Here is a 26,426-nt window from a genome sequence, read left to right as displayed (position 1 = left end):
GCCATAGACTATTTCACCAAGTGGGTTGAAGCAGCTTCATATGAAAACATCACTAGACAAGTTGTCGTCAAATTCATCAAGAATCACATCATTTGTCGCTACGGCATTCCTAGCAAGATAATCACTGACAATGGGTCAAATTTGAACAACAAAATGATGAAGGAACTTTGGGAAGAGTTCAAGATTGAACATCACAACTCGTCTCCTTACAGACCAAAAAATGAATGGAGTTGTTGAAGCAGCTAACAAAAACATCAAGAAAATCATTCAGAAAATGGTCATCACTTACAAAGATTGGCATGAAATGCTCCCGTTTGCTCTTCATGGTTACCGTACATTTGTACGTACTTCGACTGGAGCAACTCCTTTCTCCCTCGTATATGGCATGGAGGCAGTCCTACCCATAGAGGTTGAGATCCCATCAATGAGAGTCTTGATGGAAGCAAAATTAACATAAGCCAAGTGGTGTCAAAACAGATTCGATGAGTTGAACTTAATCGAAGAAAAGCGCATGACAACTTTGTGCCACGGACAGCTATATCAACAAAGAATGATGAAAGCTTTCGACAAAAAGGTTCGACCTTGCACAATCAAGGAAGGCGCCCTTGTACTAAAAAAGATTCAATATTTTCTCACAGATTCTAGGGGCAAATGGACTCCTAATTATGACGGCCCATACGTGGTCAAGAGAGCTTTCTCACGAGGAGCCTTAATACTCACGACTATGGATGGAGAAGAATTCACCCGTCCTGTGAACGTCGATGCAGTCAAGAAATACTTCGCCTAAGTAATTAAAAGAACAACTCGGTAAGTTGAAAACTCACAAAGAGCGACTTAGGCAAAAAAGAGCGTCTCGGTGAATCGAAAACCCGAAAAGGACGATTCAGGCAAAAGTTAGAGACATGAAAAAAATATATAATCAATCCCGGTAGACTACCCCTTTCGGGTTTTCAGGACAAACTTGATCATTCAGAAAATCCATAGCGAAGTATTCATCATCAGTAGGTCATCTTCTACGAAGCACGAATACAGCGCGATTCAGAGTGAAAGGGAAAGATAACGGTCGTCCCGTTTCAGCGTAGTCGTTCTCCCGAAAATTACCAATTTCCAACCTTGTAAATACTCCATGGAATCAAGCCTTCGGCTGATTACCATTCCATAAATAATAATTTGAACCTTGTGCCTTTTCTTTGCAATCGAGTCTTATTCAGTTTCTTAAATGCGTTTTTAGTTTTGATAGTCATTTTTCTTGAAACAAACATTTTCTAAAATAAAATGGATTTACTTGCAAAATAGAGGTGAAATTTATTTCTAAAGTTTGCAAACAATAGGAAGAACGCTAACAGTTGCTCCGAGAACGGTCGAGACTCCGGGAAAAAATTTCACCATGAGATCGCTTTGCGAACATCTCCCGACGATGGATCTTCACTTCAAATCATTTTACTCACTTCAAACAGCGGACAACCGGTAACCAGGTATCCCCAACGGAGTGCAAGCTACATTTTTCAAGAAGAAGATATCTTCTGATCAACAACATTCAAGTCATATCATAGGATTTCACATCCGCAAAAATTCAATTCACATTCACTTCACATTTTATAATCATCATAACATTCATATCATCATATATCTGCATAGTTAATAGTGTCTAGCTAGGCTTTAATCATGATATTGCCTAAGACACAAGGACCTTAATTCGAGTTTCCCCGACATGTCAACAAAGTGTAGTCTTCTGCATAAGGACAATTCGTACACTGGGATTTCCCCAAAGAGGTTAACAAGTGGCAGTCTTCTAGAGGAAGATAGTTTGTTTACCCTTGATGATCCCCAGCAAGGTGACAAATGGAAATATTTTTTCAAAAGAAAGAGAGGGAATATTTTGTTCACTTTTGGGATTCCCCAACAAAGATTCTCCGGTAGATCGACAGTTGGCAATGTTCTCCAAGAGATAGTTTGTCCACTTTTGAATTTCCCCACGGAGTCGATGAATGGCGGTTTTTCCTCCTAAGAAAATGGTGTAACAAATCCCCACGGAGTCGACGAATGGCGGTTTTTCCTCCTATAAAAATGGCCTAACAAATTCCGGCGGAGTCGATAAATGGAAGTCTTCTTCAAGAAGATAGTTCGTTTCGCTTTCAGATTGCTCAGCAAAGTTGACAAATGGCAGTTTTCCTCCTGGAAAACAGTTTATCAACTCCCCATGGAATTGAAAAATGGTAGTCTTCCTCCGGAATATAGTCTGTCCTTATAAAATTGACAAATGGTAGTCTTCCTCCGGAAGATAGTTTGTCCTTATGGAATTGACAAATGATAATCTTCCTCAGGAAGATAGTTTGTCCTCATGGAATTGCCAAATAGTAGTCTTCCTCCGGAAGATAGTTTGTCCTCATGGAACTAACAAATGGTAGTCTTCCTCCGGAAGATAGTTTATCCTCATGGAATTGACAAATGGTAGTCTTCCTCCGGAAGACAGTTTGTCCTCATTGAATTAACAAATGGTAGTCTTCCCCTAGAAGACTGTTTGTCCTCATGGAACTGACAAATGGTAGTCTTCCTCCGATAGATAGTTTGTCCACTTTTGGATCTCCTCAGAAAGGATCGACAAATGTCAAGTTGAAGGAAAGTATGGTGAAGTTTCTTATTTACCGTCAAATGGTATCTCTCCAACAATTATTGGTGAGAAGTTTGATGAGGAAACAAACCTTTGGAGATTTTCTCTTAATCTGAGATATCATCCAAAATCACAACTGAGACCAGTTTCGCGATTTAGACATCCGAAACAAGGGGAGGTTGTTCACCTTTTTCTAAGAAGTAAACACTTAGTTAAAGAAAATGGGTTGCGCATCTTGCATTGCCACCCACTCACCAGAATCCGCATAAGCACATTTCTACGGGAGTTTGTCTCCCTATCCCCCGCCGAGTGCGACAACGGGATAAATTCATGCACCAGGATTTTATTATTGCTGCGACATCTCAAGGACGCCCAAAATTCAGGCATTCTTTAATATTTAAGTCTCTTTCACGCAGGAGAGATCAAGATGTCAATCTTTCTCCCTCCAGGTGAAAGAAACTTAAATAGGGGAATCTGTCATACCCTAATTTTGACCCCCCCTGAGATGTCACATCTCCAGACATTTCATCAACTCAAGACAAGTACCCAGAGCAGTCATTTGTTTACCTAGTACTCAATCGAGGGTGTGCAAGAACAAAAATGCTCAGGCAAGGGATCAATCAATAAAAAAATAATCTCCAATACAATCATAGGACTCAAATGATTCATTCACCTATGATGATTGGACATCAGTCATCAGGGATCGGGTTTTACTCAGAACACCAAACTAGGGTTTTGAGCCCCTCAAGGACTGAAATCAAGGACCGCATTTGGGAAACCCTAAAAAGCTCCAGGACATCACTCAAAGGATTCAATCATATTCAAATGATCCATATAATAATATCCACTAGGCATTGTACCGCAATTCAAGATCTACAGTCATCAATTTCATCTGGTCGACAATTAGGGTTTCAGACCTAATTCACTTGGACAATTGACTTTCAATCAGGACATGGATCCACAACTCAAAACATGGCTCAAGAACTTATATTACCTCAATATAATCCATTCATTTAACTCATTTGAGGAGGAGGACTTGATTCATCACAAAAGTCCAAAATCTCACTTCATTTGGAAAAAGTCAACTATACAAGATCCCCTTTGACTTTGAGGGTTTTGGGTCAAACCATGACTTATTAAGGATCAATATCATCAATATGTGATTATTAAATTAATTTTACCAATAAAAAACAAGAAAATTCATCAAAGATCAAAAAGTCAACAAAAGTCAAAATTAGGGTTTTTAAGGGCATTTTGGGAAACTCAAAATTTTTCTTACACACTCAAAAATCTCCCAACATGAAAGTTGTAGATCTTGCAAAATAAAACAACTTCTCACAATGCAACTTTCTTCAAGAGATCAATCACTTAAGAGATATGAGCTTTTGAAGTTATAGGTCATAAAAACTTAGAGAAAATTCTAAGTGTTTTTAACCTAGTTTTCTTCAAACTTTGGGCCTGTTTTTCAAAATTTTCCCGAGATATTTTGAAGAAACTCCAAACTAATGAATTTAATTACATGTTAAGGGCTTTCTCCAAATTCATTTTGAGCTAGGAGTTATGCTTGTTCAAAGTCGGCCTCATGAAGAGAAATTATAGGTCATGTACAATTTGGAACTTTGCAAATTTGTGCAAATACCTCTACCAATTGATGCTACACGACCCATAATACATAAGGGAAGATGCCATGCATTCATTTTCATCATTGCATAAGGATTGAAGAATATTCCCAAAAACAAAGGCATGTGATTATGTAATGATTACACTTGAGAATTTATGGCAAATGGATGAATCACCAAAGGAATCTTCTCACCAACCAATTGGAACACTCCTCTGCATCAGAAATGTTCCCCAAGATCAGATAGGATCAATGGTTAGGGAGCTTACTCGGTTTGGCCATCATTATATTTTGGAGATTCTTTGAATTTCTTCATGACCAAGAAACCAAAACTCCCTCACTAAGCAAGCTCACTCCTCCAATTTGTACTGAGCTATTTGCCTATAAATACAAGTGCATTCCTCAGTATTAAACACACGAAAGCAACTACAATTCTTTCTTTCTCCTTCTCTCCCTCATGCTTATGGTTTTCAAGAGTCATTTGGCAAGAAAAATCGAATTCTTCAAACCAGAGCTATTCTTTTGAAAGTAAGCCTTCTAACATCTCAAGGAGGTTCATTAAAAGTGATCCAAGCACCTGGATCACTTATGTAAGTGGAGAATCATCATCTTCCATTAGGGTATAGTGAAGTTATCTAGATGGTCGCAGCTCATCTGTAGGTGCAGAATCCTCATCTTCCATTCCCACTTGAAGCTCAAGAAAGAGGGGTCGAGTAGATCATTTCAGAGGTTTCCAAGGAATCTAAGTGCCCAGATAGCATCATCAAGGTCCCAGGAAGCTTTTGCAATCATTCACTCAAAGCCAGAGGCTCTCCATCATCATCACGACCTTCAGTTTCGGAGGTAAGTTTTTGAACTCCACCTCTTTAATTTAGACACTCTTTTTGTTAAAACTCGATACCATTTCATTCAGCATCATCAGAGGATTAAAAACCCTCTATCAACATCTATTTATCTTTCAGTATAGTCTTTTAATTTAATTTTTAAAATTTAGGGTTCTTCACGTATTTTAGATAATTCAATAGATGTAGTTGATAAAAATCTATGTTAGTTACATATTTTAGATCGTGAGAGAAATTAGAACAAGTTTGATGTTTACATCATCCTGTTTGGTTGAGAATTGAGCAAGTTTGAAAATTCAAATTTTCTGAGCTTGAGGTTGAAGACGACAATGGCCATGGCGTGCAAAATTCAAATCTCGGGGTGAAGTTTATTTTATTTTGAATGGTATATGTTTTATAAACGAATTCATCGTTTTCCCTAGTGGCCTCACATGCGCTCTTAGTCCTCTCATGCCTCAAGTCTAGGGTTCGAATCCCCCTCGCCCCAGACTTTTTGATTCTTTTATTTTTCAATAGTTTTCAACTTGTTTTAGAACATAACCAACTGAACGTGCTTCATAATCACCAACTGGCACTTGGCCCAGTGGTGTTGTTTTGAGCTGAGAACCACAAGGGCGTGGGTTCAAACCCTCCCAGGGCCAAAACTCTTTTTTTAAACACTTGTTTTCTTCAAATTCCTCACAACTTCATTTAATCATTTAACCTATCAAATTAATTTATTTTAACTTCATTTTTTGAACATTTCTCATTTAATTTATGTATTTTATGAATATCCAAAAAAATCACAAAAAATTAGATTTATTTGATATACTTTTATTAGGTTTAAAAAGACTTAGTTTTAAAAGGTTTTAATATTTTAAATATAGTTTTTCATTTGATTTTCAAAAGAAAACCTAATTTCTTGTAAATATTTTGATCAAACCCTAATCACTTAAGTCTTAATTAAGTATAGGCTTTGCCTTTATCATAATTAAGTTGGTTTTCTTTATCTTTTTTTAAACTGTTTTCAATCTCCAATTAAATAGACGATCAAGGTTTTCAAACAACAAAACCTTGTATCATTCAACTGTTTCTCATAAACAGTAAATCTTTGGGCCTCTATTAGAGTGTAAGACCCAACACCCTTTTTCTTATCATAGTTTGTTTTCAAAAACTGTATTCACAAAATCTTCCCTCAATTTTCAAAACATACTTCTGGTATTTGAAGGGCATTATTCCCGGTGAAACTCTTCAGATACCTATGTGACCTTGTGTCCATCTTCACTTCTTCTATTTTAAATAAAATATTCAATTGTTTAAAATTAAACCTTCAACTGTTGCCAATAAATAATAAAGCTATTGGTAAGGCTCTGTACATACATCTTCAAAGGCCTCCACTCCATCCAGGTTAGGCTTTATAGCTTTCAATTTATAGTCTTCATTTAAATTACTGTCATATATAAATTGTATATATATTGTTTAGAACTACGTCTGAGTGTAAACCTTAGGATGAATAAACTATATATATATATATATTATAGGACTATGGCCTAGGATTGAGAATGTCTTCCCGGTGAAGGCTCTTTCCTAATTAGATTTCCTTAGTTTAAACCTCAAGATGAATTATTCCCAGTGAAACATCTTGAAAAAGCCTTAGAAGCAAAATAGGATACATCCACCCAAGAGAAATTATTCCCGGTGAAATGTCTTACCCATTTGCTTAGAGCCAAAATAAGTTCAAAACCACATAGCTTTCTCTTGGGCTATAACAAGGATCCTCAATGACCCTCGATTAGCCTCCTCTTGGGCTTTGTACAAGGACCCACAGGCTTCTTAAAAGCATTCCCAGCTTTCTCTTGAGCTTGTATACAAGGACCTATCAGGTTTCTTATAAACATAGGAACAGGTCTTTAGTCACCTTTTAGCCTACCCTGATGAGTTTCTTCTATTCTTAAAACCAGACTTTAAATAAGCTAAGAATGTCTCAATCTCAGTATTGAGTTCACCTTTTGGAATGAGAGACATGGACAGTCTCTGTCACCTTTATCTTCAAATCTCCAATAATTTTACCCCTTAGCAGAGTCTAGGTCTCAATCTGTTTATCCTTAGTCAGAGTCAGTCTTAATCTTGGGCTTTAAACAAGAAGTCTCAAATAGTTAATCACTCCTACTTTAAATCTAAATTCCCAGCAAAGGGTTTGCTTCCACATATTTCCTTCATTTTAACAAAAACCCCTGGAATGGGTTAGCCTAAAAAATCAGTCCTTTAAAATCCAAATTCCCTGGAAAGGGTTAGCTTCCACATAATTCCCTCATTTTAACAAAAACCCCTGGAAAGGGTTAGCCTCCAAAATCAGTCCTTTAAAATTCAAATTCCCTGGAAAGGGTTAGCTTCCAAAAATTCAACTTTTAAAAGATAATCTGACAAGTTGAGTCCCACCTAGGTCAGTCTCAGTCATTAAAAACCAATTCCCCAGTAGAGCCAATCTTCAAACCTGGGTCTTTCATTCACCAATCTTTGCTTAACAAAAGCACAATCCTAAGTAGGGTCAACCTTTAGTTCCTAAACTATAGGATAGTCCTCAACAGAGTCAAAAATCCCCTCTGAGTCAAAAGATCCCACACTGGTAGATCTTTCCCCATTTTAAGAGTCAGCCTCAACCTTGGGCTTTGTACAAGGCACATACTCCCTTTAGAGTCAAAACCTTACTCATAGGTATTCCCCTAGAGAGTTAGCCTCAACCTTGGGCTTTGTACAAGGCAGATAATAGAGTCTCCCCACTGAGTCCTTCACCATCAAATAGCCACAACCTTGGGCTTTGTACAAGGCAGATAAACCATATTTCCTGTGTCAAAAGATTCCTAACCTTTAGGATCTTTTCCCTTAAGAGTCATCCATACTCAGTTTCCTTAACAGTCAGCCACAACCTTGGGCTTCATACAAGGCAGAAAATAAAGACTTCCCTAGTTAAGAGTCAGCCACAACCTTGGGCTTTGTACAAGGCAGATAATAGAGTCTCCCTAGGTAGAGTCAGCCACAATTATGGGCTTTGTACAGAACACTAAAATAAAACTCTTCAATCCATTAAGTAAACTCTCTCCAGTTAGAGTCAGCCTCAATTTTTGGGCTTTGTACAGAACACAAAATTTCTTAGTTTAAGTAAATTTCCAGTGGAGTTATCTCCCAGAGTCAATAAAATCAGTCAAAAAGCCTCAAGCTTGGGCCTCATACAAGCCAGCTAAAATCAAATCTTTCATACAGTAGATAGACATAGCTTATCTCTATAGAGAGACATTTCTCCTATCTCACCACATTCAAACAAACAAACATTTTAATTTTAATCATTCTCCCATTTAGGATTTTGAAAGACATGCTCTGGCATGTGTAACTTTCCCTAATTTGGTTGAGATTCTTTCTTTCATTCAAGAGACATTTGATTGGTATACTCGCACATACACAAGTAAGGTCCCTCTCTTAATGAAATGATTTCAGATTTTCTGTCACTTTAAATGTTTGTGGTGGAATAATAGAAATACCTCTATGTAAAGATGATTTCATGTCTCTTTACTGTAAACGGAGATTTAATTCAAGCTTCAACCTTGAGCTTCAAGCAAGGCACCAAAAACAATTAATTTCCCTAATTAGTTCTCCGAACTACAAAAAGCTCTGACTTCCATTAGGGATATGTAGGCATGAGGTTCACAAGGAATCACGGCGAGCTAATAAAAAACCAAAAATAGTCTGTCTGTCTCTCTTTTAATTCAATTCAATTTTCCCTCCTAATACAAAGGAGAAACTTTCCCAATCATTAAGCAACAAACACAAACACATTAGACACAGAGAAGGTTCCCGTAGAGTACTACAGATATGTAGGGTGCTTAAAACCTTCCCTATGTATAACCGACCTCCCGGACTCCAAAATTTCTAGTCTAGGTGAATCCCCAAACTTAGCAAAATCCTAGGGTTTATTTGAGATCTTTTTCCCTTCCTCTTTCGTAGGATAATTAAAAAGTTCGTGTGCTATCGTAGGAAGAACTTAAACAAAATTCATCCCGCCACGGGCGCATTCTCCTTCCAAATTTCGCGTGAAGGGTCTAGCGTGCCGTCCTCCCAAGTGAAACGGGGAGGTAAAAAAAACGACCCCACACCAGGTATGTTGTTTAAATTGCTCAGGTTTATAGAGTCTTTTCGTTTTGTTTGAGTCTTGTTTGAGTCCCTCATGTTCTTCTTTCGAATATGAGAAATGTCTAGAATCAAGGTTATGGTTGTCCAATTGTGACAATCATAGGGTTTAAGGGTAGTGTTCAGGCATTGTTAAGTCTGAGGTCATTCTTTACAGTTGTTTGGTAAAGAATAAGAGTCTTGTTTCGTGTCGTGAACACAAATTGTTTCTTGTGTTCCAAGTCCTCTATAGAGAAGTGTTATCTCTATGGGTAGTCAGAATTTGTTTGAGTTCAGACGAACTTATGTCTTGAGTAATGTCAACATCACAAAGTGTGTTTATCCTGGAAGAAGGACTAGGAATATGCATTTGAAGTTAGAAAAAGAGGCATTATTGTCTAAAGTGGCATTTCAGGCATAATGTGGATTAGAATGGGCAGGTTCTGATATGGATGTAAGTAATTTGTTCTGGCAATACATAATTACTTTCATGATGAAGACTTCACTTGGTGAAAATGACTATGAAGACAAAAGTTCTATGATCTGATCAACACAACTAATGATAAAGGAGAATCCTTCCGATTCAAGGAGCATGTTAATCAATGTGTGAGATTGAGAAACACCATATCAATAAGGATTTCAAATTTTCTTAAGTAGACCATGATCTGATCCAAACATGGTAAGGTTATGCTCAACAAACTTCAAGAAGTGGAAGTTCTATATGTTGAGACTGTGGCAACCTCTCTGTGCGTGCTTCTCGTATCAAAAGGTCATCAGTTGATCATTTCTGGAGGAGATAAGTTAGTAGACAAGGGTTTATTGAAGAAAGATATGAACCTTGTGGAAAATACCGGTAGTATATATGTTAGAAACAATGTTATGACATCTTACTTCTGGTATAAGTATTTAATGTAAAGGAGCAACTTTGTTATAGCGAGTGTGTTTAGTAGGATACTTGAACAGAGGGTGCGGCTCTTGAAGATATGAAGATGCGTCTTATATTTTCCATTCATCATTTCAAGCTTTTTCCTTGAAGAAGCTCAGACTATCTCAGATAGGGGGAGTAACTTCTTTTGTCAAGAAAAGTTTCTTGGTTAAAAATACTTCAACATCATGAAGAAAATGTGACATTTTTGTCAGTTATTTGTCAATGGTTAAATCTAACCATGTGCAAATAGAAACCACAATTCCTTCTCTACACTAATGAGGTAGTTGTATGTCTAACAGTCTCAAGGTGTTCAGAATAATAGAAGTCTACGTCTATGACTAGTGAGTAAGTGGGGAGTTTGTTACTTTGTATGTAGGATGCTTTGTCTTAACCTTCTAAAGAATCTTGAGCATTGTGCTTAAAAGGAAGAAAAGTGACAATGTCTGACAGAATGTCATGACATGTTTAAACACGTTGAATCTTCTAAGCAAAACAAGGAAATTTGTCTTGAAGTTTATCTACACATCAGTGGTCAGTGTAAAGTACAATCAATGACTATGCATGCACTAGTATTTCAAGATAACTCCTATCCGAAAAACAGCCAAAAACTGCTTTGGAAAGAGTAATTACTTTTGGAACTCTTTCCTAATTAATCGTTTGACCGTTGAACAAGACCAAAGACCATCGTTATTTCCTATAATCTCCAACGACTATATAATGGTATCTCCATGGATTACAGAAATCAAAATCTCTCAAGATGTCGTTCGTGTGTGTTCTTATGAGTCGTGTCTGGGTTTGGTATTGTGATGGGTTGATGTACCAAAACCTCTTCAGAAAAAGAAAAATACGGGTTGGGGATGTTGATGGTCTCTACCATGGGTTTTTCTACAATAACAACAATGATGTTCCACCATATACAACCTTCAGTATAGGAACTATTGTTGTTGTGATTTGTGATCTTAGTTATGAACACAATTGTGATTTGTGTTCTGAGTTACTAGGACTAGTGGACAGTTTTCACTCAAGTCCTTTCTCAGGGTCTAAGCTAGGATTTCGTTTCTGTTTCAAGACTAAGGAAGGGGTCTCTTATGCCACCATTGGTCCTCCAAGATAAAGGCCTTCTCCCATCGTCTTCCTCGTGTACATCAGTGTTGCATGAAGGTGTTCCACTTCATATTATGACATCGGATTATTCTTTGTCATATTATGTCTAAAAAGGGGGAGAGAATATCATCTTCTGATTTTGCTACTGTAAAAAGAAACAAAGGATTTTGTAGCAGGCTTAAGATGTTATGATGTGGTTCATGTCGTGAAGAACAGAATGTAAAGCCCAATTCTGAGAATGTAAAATTCTGTTCTTCCTTGTTGTCTTGAAAGTTGAAGTATTTATGTTTTGCTGTATTTTAAATGAATGCTTAGATTTAGCGAAAATATGCCAAAGCCGGAGATTGTTAGTGTTTTTATTGCCTGATTAGCATCTATGTTTGGCTAAAACATAATAGCAGTAAAACATAATACAAGTGTAATCTTGAAAATATAAAAAGAACAAAACAGGTACAAGCAAGATGTTATATGGAATGTCATGACATCAATTCATGACATCGCGCCTGCAGAACTGGAAGGAAGATTCAGTTTGTTTCTTAGCAGATACAGGATATTCGTGGAATATTTTGTAATCCTATGTGGCGCAAATTTAAAGGTCTAAAGAATATTTGAAGAATCAGATTAGAAGATTGAAGATTCAGGAAGAATCAGATCAGAAGATTGGAGATTCAGCAGTTTCTAATTTAGGAGATAAGTTAGGAAACTCATGATTACAAAGACCTTGATTGTAGCAGAAGATTTATGCAGATTTGTAACAGCAAGGAGTGCTGCGATTTGTAAGCCCAAGTCCAATTGGGAATAGGTTATAAATAGAAATCGTTGTAATCTAGTCAGAGATAAAAAACTCTGTTTAGAAAAGATGTAGTAATTAGGGTTTCTATAGGTTGACCACCCAGGTTGTGGGATGGCTGCCATGGCCTTTTCGAAACCTGTAGGTAAGAGAAGTGATTGTTCTCACTCGAAACCTGTAGGTAAGAGTTGAGTATTGTATTCTTGATTGAAGCTATGAAGCAAGATCAAGTTATTGTTCATTGATAATTGTGTAAATAGCTGTTGCAAGGTTGTAACAGTTAGGTATCACTAGGGAGTGAGCAGAGGTTCTCTTGTCTTGGATGGATGTCTCAGATAAAGGTTGCATTGGGTAGTGACTAGGTAAACTAGAGGTTTTTTATCTGTAAACCTGAGGTTTTTTACGTAAAATAGTACTACTGATTGTGAAATCTTCTTCCTGGCTTAGTAGCCCCTAGAGTAGGTAGTTAGACCGAACTGGGTTAACAATTCATTGTGTTATTTATCTTCTGCATTGTGTTGTTTGTTCAGTCATGGATGTTATGACATCGTGTATAACATTAGGTTCAAAAGTGTAAGTTGTTCCTTTACAGAACCATATAAACTTTACAATCTGGTTATGTTGACTGAACATATGTGATCCCAGGTCTCATTGATTCCTTCTTAGGGGTAATTAAAAAAAGGGGATCTTTTTGTTCTGCCTCTGCTACATTAATAACAGATCAGATGTCTTGACATCATGAATGACATCCGAGTCTGTCATACCAGAATTTCACTATAAAACTTGTAGACTATGGTAAGAGCAAGAAAGTAAATAAAGTAAAGAGGTAGTGCGAGCCTATAAAACTTGTAACCGATGATAAGATCGAGAAATAAATAAAATAAATGCGATTAAATAAGAAACATGCTCCGACGGGAGTCTTTAGTTCTGGTACAAGGAAAGTAAATGCAAAAATGAAAATGCGGTATGATGAACTTCAACCAAAGTGCTCCAATCCTCGATTACACACTTAATCTACACCGCAATAGCTCTTCGATGTGAAGGGATTGTCACTTTATAGATACTGATGGTATATGGCTTAAGTAGTAACAAAGCTTGGATGGTTTGAAGAAATGAAAAACGAAACTATTTATAGAAGTTCTTGAAGTCGCGTAAATGCGAGCATGCCCCTCAACTCCTTTTGAACGGGAATCATTTTGCAAATACCGCGCCCACGGATGGGGGGTCAGCGGCCACGGAGCAGGCTAGCGTGGAGATCGTGGGAATGTGGCAGTTAGCCCTCTAGTGGAAACTGGTCATGTCACCGCGCTCCCTTCAGCAGACGCTGAGCTGGACGCCATGTGTACAAAATGACTGAAAATATCTATTTCTTTGGCTTTTTCGCTCGTTTCTTCAAGCAGAGCTCCAAATGGACCCAAAACCTAAAAACAAAGCAAACACAAGCATAATACAAGAAAACAACAATAAAAACTACTGAAAACATGTGATATTCGAGTAAATAACATAGTACGATTCGGTGTTATCAAATTATCCCACACTTAAACCCTTGCTTATCTTCAAGCAAAATAAACTCTCGGAAGTAGGTAAAAGAAATACAAATGTTTTCAAGTGATCGAGCAGAAGAGGTAAAGTTCAAATCAGGGTGAGTTCGACGGGTACCAACGATTTAAACCATGGAAATCGTGATGACACATAAATGTGGACATAAACCCCATTCCTATACAAACTAATCCCTATCACCCCTCTATGCTAAAACTTATCTTTTTTGGTAAGGTAATTTTTCATTCAGGTGCAATCACATTAATCCCGTTATCTACACATACTCATGGTATAGTGGCCGATTAGCGATTCTGATCTCATGCAGTGGGGCTCTGGTACAAGAATTGATGTACCCCTTTTATTTACCCAATTGTAGTTGTGGGGGATCGGACTGTGATTCTCCCTACCGAGTTCAGCACCAGATATTTGGCCGGACCCTTCACGCGAAATTTAGAAGGAGAAAGGCGCCCTTGTGGGATGAATTTTATTTCAGTTCTTCCTACGATAGCACACGAACTTTGTAATTATCCTACGAGGAGGAAGGGGAAAAAGATCTCAAATAAAACCTAAGAGTTTTCTAGGTGTGGGGATTTCACCTAATCAGAAGTTTTGAAGTCTGGGAGGTCGGTTATACATAAGGAAGGTTTTAAGCACCCTACATATCCGTAGTAATCTACGGGAACCTTCTCCGTGTCTATGTGTTTGTGTTTGCTAATTGATTGGGAATTTTTCTCCTTTGTGTTAGGAGAGAGAATTGAATTGAATTGAAATGAAAGACAGATGAACTGACTATTTTTGGTTTTTTATTAGCTCGCTGAGATTCCTTGTGAATCTCATGCCTACATATCCCTAATGAAAGTCAAGGCTTTTTGTAGTTCGGGGAACTAATTAGGGAAATGAATTGATTTTTTTGGTGCCTTGCTTGAAGCTCAAGGTTGAAGCTTTGAATTAAATCTCTATTTATAAGAAAGAGACATGAAGTCATCTTTAAAGAGAGGTATTTCTACCATTCCACCACAAACATTTGAAGTGACAGAAAAGTTAGGTTCTTTTCAAAAGAGAGGGACCTTACTTGGTTGTGTACAAGTCTGGGTGTGTGTGCCTCAGAGCATGCCTTTCAGAGTCCTAAATGGTAGAATGTTTGAAATTGAAATTGAAATGTTTGTATTTTTGAATGTGGTGAAATAGGAGAAATATCTCTCTATAGAGATAAATCATGTCTATCTACTGTATGAAAGATTTGAATTTTTGACTGGCTTATATGAGGCCCAAGCTTGAGGCTTAAAAGAGTTTTTATTGACTCTGGGAGATGACTCCATTGGGAATTGACTTTGACTTGAAGAAATTTGTGTTTTATATGAAGCCCAGAATTGTGGCTGACTCTAACTAGAGAGTGTTTGTTTTATTTAGTGTTCTGTACAAAGCCCAAAATTGTGGCTGACTCTACCTAGGGAGACACTATTTTTCTTCCTTGTACAAAGCCCAAGGTTGTGGCTGACTGCTGAGGAAATAGAGTTTGAAGACTATGGATGACTCTATTTTATGCCTTGTACAAAGCCCAAGGTTGTGGCTGACTTACTGGAAAGACTCATTATGGAGACTCTATTATCTACCTTGTACAAAGCCCAAGGTTGAGGTTGACTGCTGATGGGGAAAAGATCTGCCAGTGTGGGATCTTTTGACTCAAAGGGGAATATCTGCCTTGTACAAAGCCCAAGGTTGAGGCTAACTCTACTGAGGGTTACTCTACTGTTCAGAGATTGAAGGTTGACCCTTCTAGAGACTGTGCTCTTTATTAAGCAAGGATTGATGAATGAAAGCCCAGAGTTGAAGGTTGACCTTACTGGGAAATTTGTTTGAGTTGAAGGATTGAATGAAAGTTGTTTTTGGAAACTAACCCTTTCCAGGGAATTTGGATTTGAAGGATTGATTTTGGAGGCTAACCCTTTCCAGGGGATTTTGTGAAAATGAAGGAATTGTTTTAGACTTCTTGTTTAAAGCCCAAGATTAAGGCTGACTCTGACTGAGGATATTTCAGATGTGGAATCTAGACTCTATTAAGGAGAAGACTTACTGGAGATTGAAAATAAAGGTGACAGAGTCTGTCCATGTCTCTCATTCCAAAAGGCAAACTCAATACTGAGATTGAGACATACTTGGCTTATTTGAAGTCTGGTTTGAAGAATAGAAGAATCTCACCAGGGTAGGCTAAAAGGTGACTAAAGACCTGTTCCTATGTTTATAAGAAACCTGATGGGTCCTTGTATACAAGCTCAAGAGAAAGTTGTGAATATGCTTTTAAGAAGCCTGTGGGTCCTTGTATTGAAAGCCCAAGACGAGGCTAATCGAGGGTCCTTGTTATAGCACAAGAGAAAGCTATGTGGCTTTGAACTTAGTTTGGCTCTAAGCAAGTGGGTAAGAGGTTTCACCGGGAATAATTCCTCTTGGGTGGATGTGCCCTATTTTTTTCTAAGGCTTTTTTAAAGATGTTTCACCGGGAATAATTCATGTTGAGGTTTGAACTAAGGAATTCTAATTAGGAAATAGCCTTCACCGGGAAGACATTCTCAATCCTAGGCCATAGTTCTATAATATATATATATCGTTTATTTGTCCTAAGGTTGTTCTCAGATGGAGTTCTAAACAATATATATACATTTTTATTTTTGACAGTAATTTAAATGAAAGCTTGTAAATTGAAAGTTGTAAAGCCTAACCTAGATGAAGAGGAGGCCTTTGAAGATGTGTGTACAAAGGGGTTGGGTCTTAGACTCAAGGAGAGGCCCAAGTGCAATTGATATGAAGTTGAAGTTTTTTTTGAAAACAGATTGAAAGTTTGATTGAAGACAGTTGAATATTTATTGAAAATAGTTTTGAAATGTTTTTGTTTTTAAAACAGAAGAAGTGAAGATGGACACTAGGTCACATAGGTATATGAAGAGTTTCACCGGGAATAATGCCCTTCAATACCGAGAAGAAAGTTTTGAAAACAGATGAGAAGTTTTCTGTTTAAAGATTATTTGAAAAACAAACTATGAAAAAGAAAAGGTGTTTGGTCTTACACTCTATTAGAGGCCCAAGGAAATTTATTTACTGTTTATGAAAAACAGTTGAATTGTTTTGAAATATGTAAGGTTTTGTTGAAGGAAAACCCTAATCGTCAGTTTGATCGAGGTTTGAAAATAGTTTTGAAAATTGACAAAAGTCAACTTAATTAGGGTAAAGACAAAGTCTACACCTAATTAAGACCTAAATGATTAGGGTTTTATCACAAAATATTTACAAAGTGATTAGGTTTTGAAAATTCAATGAAAACATGTATTAAAAGTATTTTAAAATACTTAAAAAACATACCATTTTAAACCTAATGAAAATATATCAAATAAATAATATTTTTGTGATTTTTTTTATTATTCATAAAATAAGTATATTAAATGACAACTGTGTGAAAAATCAAGCAAAAATGATTTAATTTGATAGGTGAATTAATAGGTTAAAGTTGTGAAGAAAAATGAAATAAACAAGTGGTAAAAATTGGTTTTTGCCTCACCATGGTTTGAACCCACGCCCTTATGACCAACACACAAAACCTGACCACCTGAGCTACGCGCTCAGTTTGTATAACATACTCGCGCATTTGATCATATATGAAACAAGTGTTGAAAAATGGAAAAAAATAACAAAAGGTTTGAGGGGGGGATCGAACCCCAGACCTTATGGCAAGAGAGGCAAGAAGCGCATGTGACCAAGTGAGCTAAATGATGTATTTGTTTAATACACGTTTCCAATTATTGATATTTGAAACTTCCCTCTGAAAATTCAAAAATGGCGCCACTCACCATCTTCATCTTCAACCTCAAGCTCCACCATTTTTGAATTCTGAACTTATTCATTTCTCAACCAAATTGGATGATGTAAACATGAATTTCACTCTAAATTTCCTCACGAATCCAAATATGTAACTAATATTAATTTATATTAACTATAACTATCTAATTCTTCAGAAAACACGAAGAACACATAAACCCTAATTTTAAAATTAAATGATGATGAAGATGAATAAGTGAATGATGATAGAGTGTTTTTAATCCTCTGATGATGCTGAGGAAACTGGTATCGAGATATATTGCAAAGATTACTTGAATAAGAGTGTTAGAGTTTGAAAAAATACCTCTGAAAATGGAGGTCGTGGTGATGGTGGAAAGCTTCTGGCTATGGCTGGATGATTGCAAAAGCCTCCTGGTAGCTCAGTGATGCTAACTGAATGCTTATTTCAACTCGAATACTTCATAATTGCTCTACTCAATACCTTCTATTTGAGCTTCATGTGAACATGGAGGATAGTGATTATGGGGTTACAAATGTGTTGCAGGCATCTGAATAGCTTCACTATACCCTAAGGAACATGTTGGTATGCTCCAATAGCTTTGACACCTTCTGAATTACTCTATGCTCCTCCAACTGACTTTGCTCCAAATTAAAAGTGAAGATGGTGTTCTTACACTTCCAGAAATGTTCCAGGTACTTGGATCACTTCTACTAAGCCCCCTTGAGATGTTAGAAGGCCTACTTTCAGAAGAGAAGCTTTGGTTTGAAGAAATAAATTCTTCTTGCCAAAGACCTTTTAAAAATGATAAGCAAAAGGGAGAGAGTGAGAAAGCAATAATTTGAGTTACTTTGGTGTCAATTATATGGAGGATGACACTTTTATTTATAGGCAAAGAGCTCAGTGCAATTGGAGAGAGTGAGCTTGCTTAGTGAAGTCACTTTGGTTTCTTGGCCATGAAGAAATTTCAAAGAATATCAAAATGCAATGATGGCATTTTCGAGCTAGCTCCCCAACCATTGATCTCTTGTGATATTAGGGGAAATTTCTGATGCAGAGGAGAGTTCCAATTGGCTTAGCAAAGATTCCAATTGATGAATCATCATTTTCCATAAATTCATAAATGTAATCATTACATAATCACATGTTTTGGTTTTTGGAATATTCTCTCAAATATTTGTGCAATGATGCAAATGATTCCAACCTATACCTTATGATAATTCTGAAGTTTAGAGGTACCATTTGGTTAAGGCATTTGCATAAAACTTGCAAAATCAAAGTGTGTCACTTCTTGGATTTTCACACCATGTACCTTACATTGATCAATCATAACTCCTAGCTCATGATTAATTCGGAGAAGGTTAAATACAATTTGGAAAGCCCTTGATATGTACTTTGTTTCATTAGTTTGGTGCTTGTCTAAAATCTTTAGGGAAATTAGTGAAAAAGTCCCATGAAGTTTGAAGAAAATTAGGGTTTCTATACTAGTTTCATGAATGCAGCAACTTTGAAGCTCCATATTTCTTCAATGGTTGATTTTTTGCCAAAAAATTAGATGTGACAAAGTTGTTTATTGGACCAAAATCTACAACTTTGATGCTGGGGTTTTTTTGACTTGTGTAGGTGAAATTTTGAGATATTCCCTTCCAAAGTTTGAAAAAAGAGACCTTTAAACACTTAGAAAAATATCTAAGTGTGAAAAGTCAATCTTTAACTTTTTGATTCTTGATTGATTTTCTTGATTTTCCTTGTTCAAATGACTTCAATAACCATATGTTGATGATATTGATCCTTAAAAGTCATGGTTTGGTCCAAAACCCTAAAAGTCAAAGGTGATCTTGTACCGTTGACTTTTTCCAGATGAAGTGATATTTTGGACTTTTGTGATGAATCAAACTCTCCTCCTTAAATGAGTGATATGAATGGAACATATTGAGGTAATAGAAGTTCTTGAGCCATGTTTTGAGTTGTGGATTAGGTCAAAAACCCTAATTTGTAGGCCAGATCAAATTGATGACTGTGGATCTTGAATTGAAGTACAATTCCCATTGGACATTGTCATAGGGATCATTTGAAGATGATTGAACACTTTGAGTGATTCCCAAGAGCTTTTTAGGGTTTCCCAGATGTGGGTCGTGATTTTAGTCCTCGTTGGGCTCAAAACCCTAGTTTGGTGACCTGAGCAAACTTGAGTCTTCCAGATTGATGTCTAATCATCATAGGTGGATGAATGAATCATTTTGAGTCCTATGATTGTATTAGAGGTCATTTTCTTATTGATTGATCCTTTGCTTGAGCTTCTTTGTTCTTGAACACCCTCGACTGAGTACTAGGTAAACAAGTGACTGTTATGAGTATTTGTCTTGAGTTAATGAAGTGTCTGGAGATGTGACATCTCAGGGGGGGTCAAAATTAGGGTATGACAGTCACACTAAAAACAACCATAAATTATATACCCAATTGACAAGATAGGCATGTATGCTTATAGTAAATATACTCAGGCTCTATGAACTTGCTGTCTAAGAAACAGGTTTAAAGAATCAATTATGCATAACTAACTGATAATGATCTTGGTATGCCATTAGGTACTATAGCATCACTCTATAAAACATCAATTTGGGGGGTTTAGGGTTCTTCACCAATTTGGGGGTTTAGGATTCTTCACCATTTTTCAGTTGTTCTTCAAAGTTTCCATGGTTCAAAAGCTATTTGGGGGTTGAGTGTTTGAAGTTATTAGAAGTTAAAATTTTGAAACTAAAGATTTAACGGTTCGGTTCTAAATTAAATTCAAAGTGGTTAATTGCTTATCGGTTTGGTTCTAGAACCATTAATAAAATATAAGTTCGGTTCACTAACCATTAATAATGGTTCAGTTAATTTATCTCCAGTTCGGTTCGGTTCGGCGATTCTTTTGAACAGCCCTAGTTGTTTCCGTTTTATTCAATTGTTTTTTATGTGTACTGTTTCCCTTTGCTTATAAAAAGAAAGTATATTTGGATTAATAGAAATGCGTGTTTGAACATTTTACATGAAAAGTTTATGATCGGTAAGAAAGTATATTTAGTTTAATAGAAGGGGATGTTTAAATATTTTATTTACATATTTAAATATATAAAATATTTATTTAAAGGATATGTCCATCTTTTGAAGGATTGGAATATCAAATTAAATGAAAAATTATCATAAAAGTAATGTAAAAGGGAAATAAAAACATATTTGAATTCTAGTTTACAAGTTTTCTTTAAATACAATACAATCGGTAATATAAGCGAAATTCGTTTTACTCCTATAAAAAAAATTGAAACACCCTTTTAAAATGTTAAAATTTATGTCTTTTTCCCCTTATAAAATGCATAAGTTACCTCTTGTAGTACTATATATTGTTTTATTTACTCTCTCAAATTCAGTGTTTAATTTGTATTCAATGTTTTCATCTCCTCCACTCCAATGCATGTGGTACCAATCTTTTGGATATCAGAGGTGTGTTACCGATTTATCCAACTCATCATTGGACCAAACTCTTACTCGTCACTAGAGCGAAGTACTACTCGTTACAAGACTAAAGTTTTACTCGTCATTGGACCGAAGTCCTTCATATCTCCAAGATACATCATGCATGAATGCTAAACAAAGATATGCAATTCTCTTCTCCAACTCCAACTTCAATAATTTTCCTCTTCATGACGCATTCACTATAAACTAAAAATAATAATCAAAAATATATAATTTTCTCATCCTTACTCATCAAACAGTAGCAAACAATAGCAAATAGTTGGAAAAGTAGAAACTACTCGAAAAATAGAGTCAAATGACAAAAATCGGTCAACTCAAGGGCTAACAGTTAGCCTTCCGGACATGACGGCTCTCTCCCCAACTCGTTGCTAACCCTAATTATCTCTCCTGTTATCGTTGACGCTTAGGAAAAGGAGCTCGTTAGTAACGCTATGATGGTGGTCCTATCACCTTGTTGACGGCTCTCTCCCCAGCTTTCTATACCATTTTTAAATAATTAAAGTTCTAATAAAATTCTAATAAATTCTAATTAAATTTTCCGCGTGTTACACACAATGTTGAGAAATTATTCTTAATCATGCTGCAATATTATTTAGAATATAGTCATTCGTATGATTATTGCAACACACAAAGAAATCAATTAATAGTAAAAAATTGAAAAAAGAAACAACACATATTTCTTCAATTTTTTCCATTCACCATTTCCTTGGAAATATAAGTAATCTATTACCTCGGTATTTTTAGTAACTGAGGGTAAAGGTACCTATTTTTTATTTAAAAAGAAATAAAATTTCCTAGATTTTCCGTCATGATCGAAGGCAAAAGTAAGTGTTTTTATTGATTTTAATTGACACCCTTAAACAATTCTTTATCGTCTATTTAGTGAGTATCAATGCTCAAGACATTGCCACCACATTAATCCATGAGAAACATTAATGAACTTTATGAAACATAAAAAACAATCATTTAGAAGGCTAACACCATATTATATTTCTGAATCACAAACATTACGAATATAAATCATTGATAATGAAAGCATTTGTCTTGAAAATATTGCAGCTTAAATATGCTTGGTAAAGTTCTCTAAGATGGATTACAAAAGCAGAAAGATATTTTGGTTTACGGTTGATTTTCTTACAAAATCTCTTATCGTATAACTGAATATTTATTTTTATCTAACCATTTTATGTTTTATATGATAAACATATGCATGCAATATCCCACATTTGAGTTTTCGCGAAATTTATTGAAATGTGGATACAACATTTGATCTTCAATTGCAATGATGATGATGAATCAAATTTAAAATTTGCTATATATTTTTATTTGTAGATTGAAACAAAAATAATGTAAAATAATATCCTCATTAATTCTAATAAGAGAGAGGTGATGTGGTGCCTTTAAATAAAATGAATTTCGTAGTTGTCAGGGGTCGAACCCATTTCAAGTGCAATCTTTTTCTCTTAAGGGAGTTAAAACTGAGAGGTAAAGTGTCACACTTTTTAGGACGTCCTTCATTACCTCGGTAGCGAAACTGAAGTTATACCTCATATCCAGCCGAGGTTAAATGTATTTTTCAAGTAGTACTCATTCCTAAAGCTAAGTTAATATAGTGATTGGTATCTGATAGATCTTTCACATCAAGATGGAAAAAGATGACAATGTTTTTAAAAATAATGCCAAACTCTTTGCAAAAGGATATAATAAAAAAGAAGAAATAGAGTTTAATGAAAACTATGTTACTACAACTAGATAAGAAGTCATAGAGATGTTATATCATCCTTTGTTAAAATCGATGCAGGATAATTTTTAATTTTATTTCTAAATCTAAAGTGAAAATTCGATCTATTTGTTTTTGTCTTTCTCAATAATCCCCCTCTCCGTCAAACCCTATTTGCAAGTTCTCGCTTCATAGAATATTTCTTCAAACTCTAATCACAATCACGACCATCTATCATTATATATTAACCCTGAAAATTGAAATCACACACACGTATTTAATTCAACACACATCTCCTACAAAAATGTGTTCTCCCCAAAATATCCCAAACAAAATCAGTTATAAGTCACACCCTAATGGAGGGTCACCGTGTATTAGATTTGAACAACAACGAATGAAGATAGTTCAACTTAGTTTTCAAGATGGGTAGAAAAATTATCTCTCCATTGAAATAATTCATCCAGTAATCTTAAACCCTAATAACCACGGATATAGTCATAGATTTAGCCATACTTTATATTGAGTTTATTTTTCATTTCACTATTCTATAATTATTGATGATTTTGGTTTCTCATAAGTTAGCTAGATATCAAGTGAGTGAATATATAAAAAATTATTTAAATCGTAAAATTTGTTGTCAGAATAGTTTATTAAGAGGTTGGGTAACTAAATTAACCAACTCTCTTCAGGCCCATTACAGTTTTATCTTCAGGCCCATTTTAGTGTATTTTTGTTATGCCCAAGTGATGTTAGTTAGTTAGATATATTAGCACTGCATTGTTACATTATCTGATAGCTTGAACATTCTCTTTTACACGGAGTGTAAAACAATACTCATCACTGTAACTGAATCAAAGATTCAATATGTTTACCAATCTTTATCTTCAATATGGTATCATTCGCGTGTTTTGATCAACTACGCTTCCGCTATCCTTTATCAAACACGAGTCATCTTGTTCGTTGCTGAGCTTCTCCAAGACTTTCAAGATTGAAGCTTTTCATAGTTCAACAATGGCGTCTTTTGAGAGTGACGGATCTGGAATCAAAGATACTGAAGGATCCATCGTGTTCACGCCAACCAAGTCCAGCAATACATTTGGACTAAAACATTCCATGAAGCTATAAGAGAACAACTACCTTCTCTGGAATCAACAAGTTAAAGGAGTAATCCTCACTCAAAAGATGCATAAACTTGTTGTTAATCCCCAAATACCGCAGAAATACAAATCGGATCAAGATTGTGCCACAAGTACGTTTTTTGATGAATACGAAGCTTGGATCGTTCAAGATCAAGCTATCTTCATATGGCTCTTGTCTAGAATCTCTGAATCTGTGCTACCGAGGGTTCTTGCCTGCAAACATGCCTTTGAAGTTTGGGATCGCTTCACCAGTACTTCAATTCTCAGATGAAAGCCAGGGTGCGTCAACTGAGAGTTGAGCTGAAATCCACCAAGAAAGGGAACAAATTTGTCACTGAGTTTGTGTTGTGTATCAAGGCCATTGCAAATTTGCTTCTAGCAGTTGGAGACGTAATTACTGAGCAAGATCAAATTGACTTAATTCTTAATGGACATCCAGAGGAATATGTAGCAACCTGCCCTAAAATTAACCTTTAGAGTCGCCACATATTCTACCAAGGCGAATAGGAAACCTTTATACAATTAAGAGATTCAGGATAAGATACTATATTCAGGACGAGGGAAGGTGTTAGGCACCCTCAACCCTTTCCTATGGCTTTGAATATAAGGTAACTGTTTTATGGCTAAAATTATTAAGGTTTAATAGCTAAGGAAATGAACAGGGGAAAAAGTGAGATTTTGGGAAAGGGAACTCGCCTTGTTGCCAAGTGCCTACGTACCTCCTTATGGAGGATCAGAGTCTACGTAGTTCGGGGACAGGGTTATACGTCTTAGAATTTGATATGGAGGTATTTGAAGTTGTTTTATGCTTTGAAAGGCATTTTGAGTTGCCTGATTGAAAAAGGATGAAAATCCGTAGTTTGGTACTAGTAGTTTGAAAAGGTTTGGGGGAGTGTTTTAGGATTTGGGCGTACAACCCTAGTTTTAATTTGCACTATTGATCGCAATGATCAATAGGTTTGATCACCATAATTAATAGATTAGTAGAGGATTGCTAACAATTCTAATCGATAGATTCGATTATCACTAATAGCAAATAAATGTATTTTAAAAAAGTAGTTATTTAATTTTATAGTTACTCCTCATAATAAATAATTTTGACTACAAATAATAACGAATTGATAAAGAGAAATATGCTAATCATCGTAACCAATAAGATGGTTAAAACCTTTTAGCAAAATAAAATGTATTTTTGAAGTTAATATTTTTAGTGTTTTTAGTATTTGATATGTTCCTGCACTTTTTATTTTTGATATTTTAAGTTAGTAAGCTAAAAAATTAAAGAGGAGCATAAGTGAGATAAGGGTATTGCGGAGTCATAAACTAATAGCCCAAATTTTATACCTATTCTTAATTAAGCAATGAGATAATTAATAATATTAAATAAATATTTAATTAAAGAAAATATATTAAAAAATAAATATAGGAATTGAACTTGAAGGAAAATATCTCCCCACGTACAATTTTTTCTTTTTGTTTTCCTTTATTTTTATTTTATTTTTATATATAAATAAATTATAATATAGCAAATAAAGAGAAAAGAGTGGAATTGAATTTTTCAATCATTTACATCTCCAACCAAAAAATTACATGTCGCACATGAATAACAATGAAAAATAAAAGACAAAACAATAACAGCCACATAATCAATTTTCAGAGAAGAAAAAAACATTTGACCAAACTAAGCCTCATCTCCTTCTTCACGATTTCAAACAAGAACTCTCACATAAATCTGAGCCTCTCTTTTCAATCAAACATAAATTCAAAAGAAACGAAAACGAGAGAAAAAAAGAGTGGTACCGTCAGATTCGGATGGTAGTGCCCGTGGTAGAAGGCGGTTGATTTGGAGGGTGCGATCGAAGGGCTACAGCGGCGTCGTCGTCGAAGAGGGCGGCGACTAGTCGTGTGCGTCGTCGGAGAGGGAGGCGGCTGGTCGTGTGCGTCGTCGGAGCCTCTTCTGTTCACGTCGAAGGTGGCCTCGTCAGTAGTTTTGCTGTGTATGGCCTCACGTTTTTTCCTCTTTGCTCATGCTTTTTCTCTATGAATTTTCCCGGCCGCTTTTGTGAAATTTTGCTTCTCTTTTTATAGTGAATGCTATAGGTTTGAGCACTTGAATTGGGTTTAATGTGATTGAGGATGGATAAGGAATGATTTTAATTTTATGCCAATTTGGGGATGATTTGGAACCGTATATGAATGGAGATTTTGATCTGTTAATGTATTGATTTTGGCAGATTAGTATTGATTTGGAATGATACAATTTGCAATTTTGAAGATTTGATTCCATGTTGAGTTAAACCGGTGGATTATAAAGGATTTGAAATTGATTAAGGACTTGACGGAGATTTGATGCAGACTGAATGATACGATCTGGTCTCTAGGGGCTCTTTACTCTACTATCTTTTGTTTCCTTACCTCTTGGCAAATAATAATAGCTAATGGAAAAAATAGTTAATAGAAATGACAGTAATAATAAAAATACTAATAATTATTGTTAAATAACTTATTATTAATTTATGTTAATAGCAAATATGAAACGATGACAAAAAGTGAGTAGAATAAACTTCCCTTTTATTTTGATTTTTCTTAGTATGAACAACGATAGTGAAATTTTTTTACCTACATAGTTAATTTCTAATAATGATAAAAACTAGCA

Source organism: Vicia villosa, linkage group LG3 (assembly GCF_029867415.1).
Source record: "Vicia villosa cultivar HV-30 ecotype Madison, WI linkage group LG3, Vvil1.0, whole genome shotgun sequence".
Lineage (NCBI taxonomy): Eukaryota > Viridiplantae > Streptophyta > Magnoliopsida > Fabales > Fabaceae > Vicia > Vicia villosa.
Note: the sequence above shows the minus strand (reverse complement) of the source record.